This window comes from Salvelinus sp. IW2-2015, linkage group LG13, assembly GCF_002910315.2.
Source record: "Salvelinus sp. IW2-2015 linkage group LG13, ASM291031v2, whole genome shotgun sequence".
NCBI lineage: Eukaryota > Metazoa > Chordata > Actinopteri > Salmoniformes > Salmonidae > Salvelinus > Salvelinus sp. IW2-2015.
This window is the reverse complement of record NC_036853.1, coordinates 31,573,051-31,580,275: the sequence shown is the minus strand read 5'-3', so window position 1 is coordinate 31,580,275 and position 7,225 is coordinate 31,573,051.

Sequence of the window (7,225 nt, the reverse complement as noted above, 5' to 3'; positions counted from 1 at the left end):
AAGTATAACTATAGGACTACTTTTTTCAACACTGCTGAGGTTGGTCTGACTCTGATTTAATTACTGCATGTACCCAGGGGCGCAACTTTGGTTTTAGAAGGGGGGAGGACAACTCGGCGGGGGTCTGGGCATCCCATTTTTAGGGGGGCATCTAAAGCTAATTTCGTGSATTTCTACTAGGGATGTTAATGGGTAAACCATTTAATCAGTTAGCTGCCAAAAATACATTTGACCGGTCTTGCTTATTGTTCTATAGGTTAATTTGCATAATTGTGTGGAATTAAATTGGCATGTCTCTATACACCACGTATTTATATTTTGGATTCTGACATAGGCTCACTAATATATCGAACCCTGGATTGTTAATTGGAATCGTTCTGTCAGTTCTTGATTTCTGATTACTGTGTATTTGTATTGTAAACTCAGCAAAAAAAGAAACGTTCTCTCACTGTCAACTGTTTATTTTCAGCAAATTTAACATGTAAATATTTGTATGAACATAAGATTCAACAATTGAGACATAAACTGAACAAGTTCCACAGACTAACAGAAATGGAGTAATGTGACTAACAGAAATGGAGTAATGTGTCCCTGAACAAAGGGGGGGTCAAAATCAAAAGTAACAGTATCTGGTGTGGCCAGCAGCTGCATTAAGTACTGCAGTGCATCTCCTCCCCGCGGACTGTACCAGATTTGCCAGTTCTTGCTGTGAGATGTTACCCCACTCTTCCACCAAGGCACCTGCAAGTTCCCGGACATTTCTGGGGGGAATGGCCCTAGTCCTCACCCTCCGATCCAACAGGTTCCAGACGTGCTCAATGGGATTGAGATCCGGGCTCTTCGCTGGCAATGGCAGAACACTGACATTCCTGTCTTGAAGGAAATCACGCACAGAAGGAGCAGTATGGCTGGTGGCATTGTCATTCTGGAGGGTCATGTCAGGATGAGCCTGCAGGAAGGGTACCACATTAGGGAGGAGGTTGTCTTCCCTGTAACGCACAGCGTTGAGATTGCCTACAATGACAACTAGCTCAGTCCGATGATGCTGTGACACACCGCCCCAGACCATGACAGACCATCCACCTCCAAATCAATCCCGCTCCAGAGTACAGGCCTCGGTGTAAYGCTCATTCCTTCGACAATAAACGTGAATCCGACCATCACCCCTGGTGAGACAAAACCGCAACTCGTCAGTGAAGAGCACTTTTTGCCAGTCCTGTCTGGTCCAGCGACGGTGGGTTTGTGCCCATAGGGGACGTTGTTGCCGGTGATGTCTGGTGAGGACCTGCCTTACAACAGGCCTACAAGCCCTCAGTCCAGCCTCTCAGCCTATTGCCTGAGCACTGATGGAGGGATTGTGCGTTCCTGGTGTAACTCGTGCAGTTGTTGTTGCCATCCTGTACCTGTCCCGCAGGTGTGATGTTCGGATGTACCGATCCTGTGCAGGTGTTGTTACACGTGGTCTTCCACTGCGAGGACGATCAGCTGTCCATCCTGTCTCCCTAAAGCGCTGTCTTAGGCATCTCACAGTACGGACATTGCAATTTATTGCCCTGGCCACATCTGCAGTCCTCATGCCTCCTTGCAGCATGCCTAAGGCACGTTCACRCAGATGAGAAGGGATCCTGGGTATCCTTCTTTTGGTGTATTTCAGAGTCAGTAGATAGGCCTCTTTAGTGTCCTAAGTTTYCAGACCTTAATTAATGACCTTAATTGCCTACCGTCTGTAAGCTGTTAGTGTCTTAATGACCGTTCCACAGGTGCATGTTCATGAATTGTTTATGGTTCATTGAACAAGCATGGGAAACAGTGTTTAAACCCTTTAATGAAGATCTGAAGTTATTTGGATTTTTACGAATTATCTTTGAAAGACAGGGTCCTGAAAAAGGGACGTTTCTTTTTTTACTGAGTTTATTTGCGAGTCATTCTATTGCATTGTTGGTCTATAGGTTAATTTTCATAATTGTGTGGAATTAAATTGGCATGTTTGTATTTTCGTTTGTTGTCATTTTATTTATCACACAGGCACAGCATAAAGAGCCTAGTTTGATGAGCAGAATAGCCTAGAGTAGCTCATTAAAAAGCCTGTGGGCTATTGGAGTGAAACCTGCTTTTGTAAGCACAGTCATTGTGCAACAAATACAAATTCTAAATGCAATCCTGTGTTAAAAACTTCTGTGGCTATGATTTAAAAAGGAGTTATTTCTCAGTCTCATCTCAATCTCAACTTTATTTCAAATAATGGGGCATGTCTTACCTTGCTTCAAAGTAGCCTTGTAAAAATCCATCCATAGAAACAATCTCACACTCAATTCCTGCAAATATTTACAAAACGTATTTCAGCAGATTGTGGCTTAATTCATGTGACAGAAAGCACATTTCTGTGTGACTTAATTCGTAGGAAAATACACTTTTTGTGAGACTTCATTCATAGAAAAATACATTTTGGGGGCGGGGGGACAAACTTCAGAACAATCTTAGGAAAGTTATTGGAGCAATGCATTTTGAGCAATAGTGTTCTACACTGCTTTTGGTTTTTGTGTCCCACATTTATGACAAAAAACAAATGTGTTTACAACCCAATATTGTAAATCACCCAGGTTGTCACCGAAATACTTAAAATAAAAACATAAGGCTACTATTATATTATATTTTACTATTAATGCCAATGCTGTTTTCTATGTTTGTTTTCGCTTAATACTTTGGGATACTGGTGCTATGTTGGATTTTATGAGGGTTGCCAGATTGGAGTAAAAAGCTGTATTTGTTTTTTTGGGGGTGGAATCGATGAAGGTATTTGATTGGGGAATGGGGATACATTTTAATGATGGGAAACTGCAACTGCATGTTATTTGCCACTATAACGAGTCTGGACTATAATYAATTAAGCCATATCAATGCAGTTAAACATGTTAATGTAAAATAACGAATTACGTTGGCTTGCACTAATGGCACTTCCAAGGCCGTTTCACGATGATTATTACGGTCGGGTCAATCATGTTATATACTTAGGCTATTGTAACATATGCCAGCATTGTAGACCTACTGTCTCTGCCCASAGGCGTACTAGGCTTTCATGACAACGGCCATTAGAGTCCACGTATGAGCCCTGGTTAGAGTCCCTGTTGCAGCTTTCACTTTCTTCCGCTACATTGGTGGCAGCGTTGGGATCCCGTCCAGCTCACGTCTAGTTATGTGATCTAGTGGTGGGAAKCATTCTGTTTGTCAACATTGTGTTGGGTGTAAYTACATTGATATATCTAGTGAACAATCAATAAGCAACAATGGGCGTGACGGATAGAAGTAGTCACTACAGGTGGGAYCAAGCCTTACATCAAAGTTGCCTGAAGCTGAATGGAAAGTGTTATTCCCTGACCAGTGTTTCAGAAGATGTGACTGTCTAATTTACATAAGGTAACTTACCAGTGTGGACCCAAAACAAATTTCACACATTTACAAGCTACCTGTTTAAAGTGTTATTACAACCATGGTTATATTTTGTTACTGAAGCTTATATATCTAATAACCTGATAATGATCMAAATCCTATGGGTAGACAAATAATGTAAGTGTGTTATGCAGCAAAACACAACTATCCTATTTTAGGATGCAAACCAGTAATATGAATCACTGTTGATCGATCCTGTTCTGATCTAATGAGATGGATGTCGGATTTTCTATGGCCTACAATCGAGGCATTTCCCATTCATGAAGGACGAAGCTAGGCCCCTCTTGGTTCTCATTTGCGAAGACTGAACTCAAGTTAGGGGTTATATGTCAGACTCTCCTATATCACTTTGCCCAACATGTTACTCTCCAGAGGTTGTAAATAAACCCTTTTTAAGATGATATAACTTGTATCATTATTATAGGGTTGTGAAACCCATAGCCGAATGTCTTCAAACTGAGCATTTCTCACTGGAAATTGCTGCTGACATTTAATATAGCTTAGGGTATTTAATTAATATCAGACTCTCCAATGCCACTATTCCCAACATATTATACCCATAGGGTGTAAGTAAACCCTTTTTAAGTAATATAACTTGTATCTGTCATGGCTCAGGAGAAGACCCAGATGCAGACAGTTTCGAAGTAACAAAAGTTTATTACAAAAACAGGGGGGCAGGCAAACGACAGGTCAAGGGCAGGCAGAGGTCAGTAATCCAGAGCAGAGTCCAAAAGGTACAGAACGGCAGGCAGGCTCAGGGTCAGGACAGGCAGAGGTCAGTAATCCAGGGTGGTGTGACAAGGTGCAGAACGGCGGGCAGGGTCAGGCCAGGCAAAATGGTCAAAACCGGGAAAACTAAGAAACAGGAACTAGAGAAAGACAGGAGCATGGGAAAAATGCTGGTATGCTTGACGAAACAAAACGAACTGGCAACAGACAAACAGAGAACACAGACATAAATACACTGGGGATAATGGGGAAGATGGGCGACACCTGGAGGGGGGTGGAGACAAGCACAAAGACACGTGAAACAGATCAGGGTGTGACAGTATCATTATTATAGGGCTGTGAAAACCCTAGCCGAATGACATTTATCACCATTATATACGGAGAGCAATTTCTGTTTTATAACAGGTAGTATCCATTTATTTACAGTAGTGTGTTGATGAATTATTACTTTATTCAGTGGAAATACAGAATATGTAAAACACAAAAAAGCCAAATACACCAAAAGCTAAATCAAAAAGAGATTTACGACTATTTAACCATGTTAATAATTACTGAAACATGCAAACTACAACACTTTTACCAGTTAAAGAAAATTCATACATTATAACTAGACACAAATATTTTATTACAAATAATACATACAAGTCAAGTAAAGAATTGACTATAACATGAGTACAAACAGTGTGTGTGTGTGTGTGTGTGTATATTATAATTTTGCATCATAAAAATGTATCCCCATTCCCCAATCAAATACCGTCATCGATACAAAAAAAATAAAAAATCTGTATAGGAAATGCGTTATGAAGATCGTGTAGACCTATTGTTCCAGAGCGCTCAGGACGTCAGACTGGGGCGAAGGTTCACCTTCCAACAGGACAACGACCCTAAGCACACAGCCAAGACAACACAGGGGTGGCTTCAGGACAAATCTCTGAATGTCCTTGAGTGGCCCAGCCAGAGGCTGGATTTGAACCTGATTGACCATCTTTGGAAAGACCTGAAAACAGCTGTGCAGCAACGCTCCCCATCCAACCTGACAGAGCCTGAGAGGATCTTCAGAGACGAATGGGACGAAACTCCCCAAATACAGGTGTGCCAAGCTTGTAGCATCATACCCAAGAAGACTCAAGGCAGTAATTGCTGCCAAAAGTTCTTCAATAAAGTACTGAGGAAAGGGTATGTGAATATAATATACGCATTTTTAATTTAGCTAAATTTTTTAGAAAACAAGTTTTTGCTTTGTCATTATGTGTAGATTGAGGATTTTAATCAATTTTAGAATAAGGCTGTAATGTAACAACATTTGGAAAAAGTCAAAGGTTCTGAATACTTTCCAAATGCACTGTATATGGATTGTGTACTGTTTCTGTGTGTTCATGTGTATGTGTTTTTATTAAATTTTTGTTTTCCAAACCTTTCCCTTGAGACATAAAAAAAGATGGGAAGGAAGTTGTGATGGGGAGAGAGTTGAGGTATTGACTAAAATGGTGGGGGTCGGGCGTGCAGTCGGCTCGGGCTGGCTTGGCAGTCTGGCTGAAATTTAATATAGAGGACGTCTTAATAAAGACAATGAAAAGTATTTGTACTTTATTTGTAAGATTTTTTCATTTGTTAGGCTATTGGTTAAAGTTGCAACTCAATATTGATTGTTGAATTATCACTGATCTAGTTCTGTCTTCTCACATATTTAATAATGATCTCTTACTTAGCTTGATGACTGGACATTTTTGCTTACTTTTTGTTCTAAATAGAGCTGGCTTGAAGGGTCATGGGTCATATTAGATTGTGTAGAAGTGAGGGATGCAAATTTCGGTCAATTTTGCTGCTGACTAACTGACCCTAATAAACCGGTCAACAAACAGTTACATTGTTTCTAAAAAGTAAATTGATGTGACCAACAGAATATACTATCAAAGATCTGTATATAATGATGAGATGCATATGTTTCTACCCTAACAATTGGAGTCGTCCCAAGATGGGAAGACAGGCAACAAGTTTATGCCCAAAATAAGCCCATAGAAACGCATTGGACTTATATTGGACATATTTTGGCGAGTGAAACCTCTTGCTTCGCCTCTTCCTCTCTGATACTATGCATACATACAAGGACCGGACATTTTTCATTAAGAGCCTAATGGAAACATGCAACAATGGCAAGCGTATCGTCTTACAGTCAAAAGGCTATATTGAACATGCAATATTCCTGTAATGAAGCAGCTAATAAAACGTCATTTTCAAACATTTGCCCAAATGCAATTCGCGGAAGACATAGTCATAAAGTTCGCACCTAATGCAAGCAGTTCCATACATGACAGAGAACAATCACCGTTAGAAATGTAGCAATAGGGGGAATATAATAGCAATTACTATGATGGGTTGGCTGACTAGGATTGTGCCTTTGGCTTCTGTACAACGAAAGAAAGTTGATATGAAAACCAATAGAACAGGAGAGAAATGCTGGTTAATGGCATGAGGAAGGAAGTCTTACTTAGAAACGTGGAGGCAATTATTTTATTAAGACTTTCTCATGCATTGCCAATCTACACACAATAACCCATAATGACAAAGCAAAAACAGGTTTTTAGATTTTTTTGCTAATTTATAAAATTAAACTGAAATATCACATTTACATACAGTACCAGTCAAAAGTTTAGACACACCAACTCATTCCAGAGGGGTTTTCTTTATTATTACTGTGGTTCTGTTGTGACTATCGTAACTGGAATGACAATTTGAGATAAACTGGGCCAATCGTCTTGCCCAGAAGTGGCATCAGAACACCATCTCCTCATCAGAACACCATCTCTGTCAGTCACCCACACAAACTTCAAACTCCTGGATGTATCTCAGCAAAAAAAAGGGGTGAGGGGAACCTCTTCAAGTGGCCCTATAAACTTGCTCACATTTGGGTGTTTCAAAGGAGAGGTCAACTGAGGAGGTTTACTGAAATCAGGGTCACCCATAAACGTCTCAGACGGGTAGACCATGGTGGGCTCGCTGACATCCTCATCAACACTAGACTTGCTTAGACATAGCATGTGTAACGGCA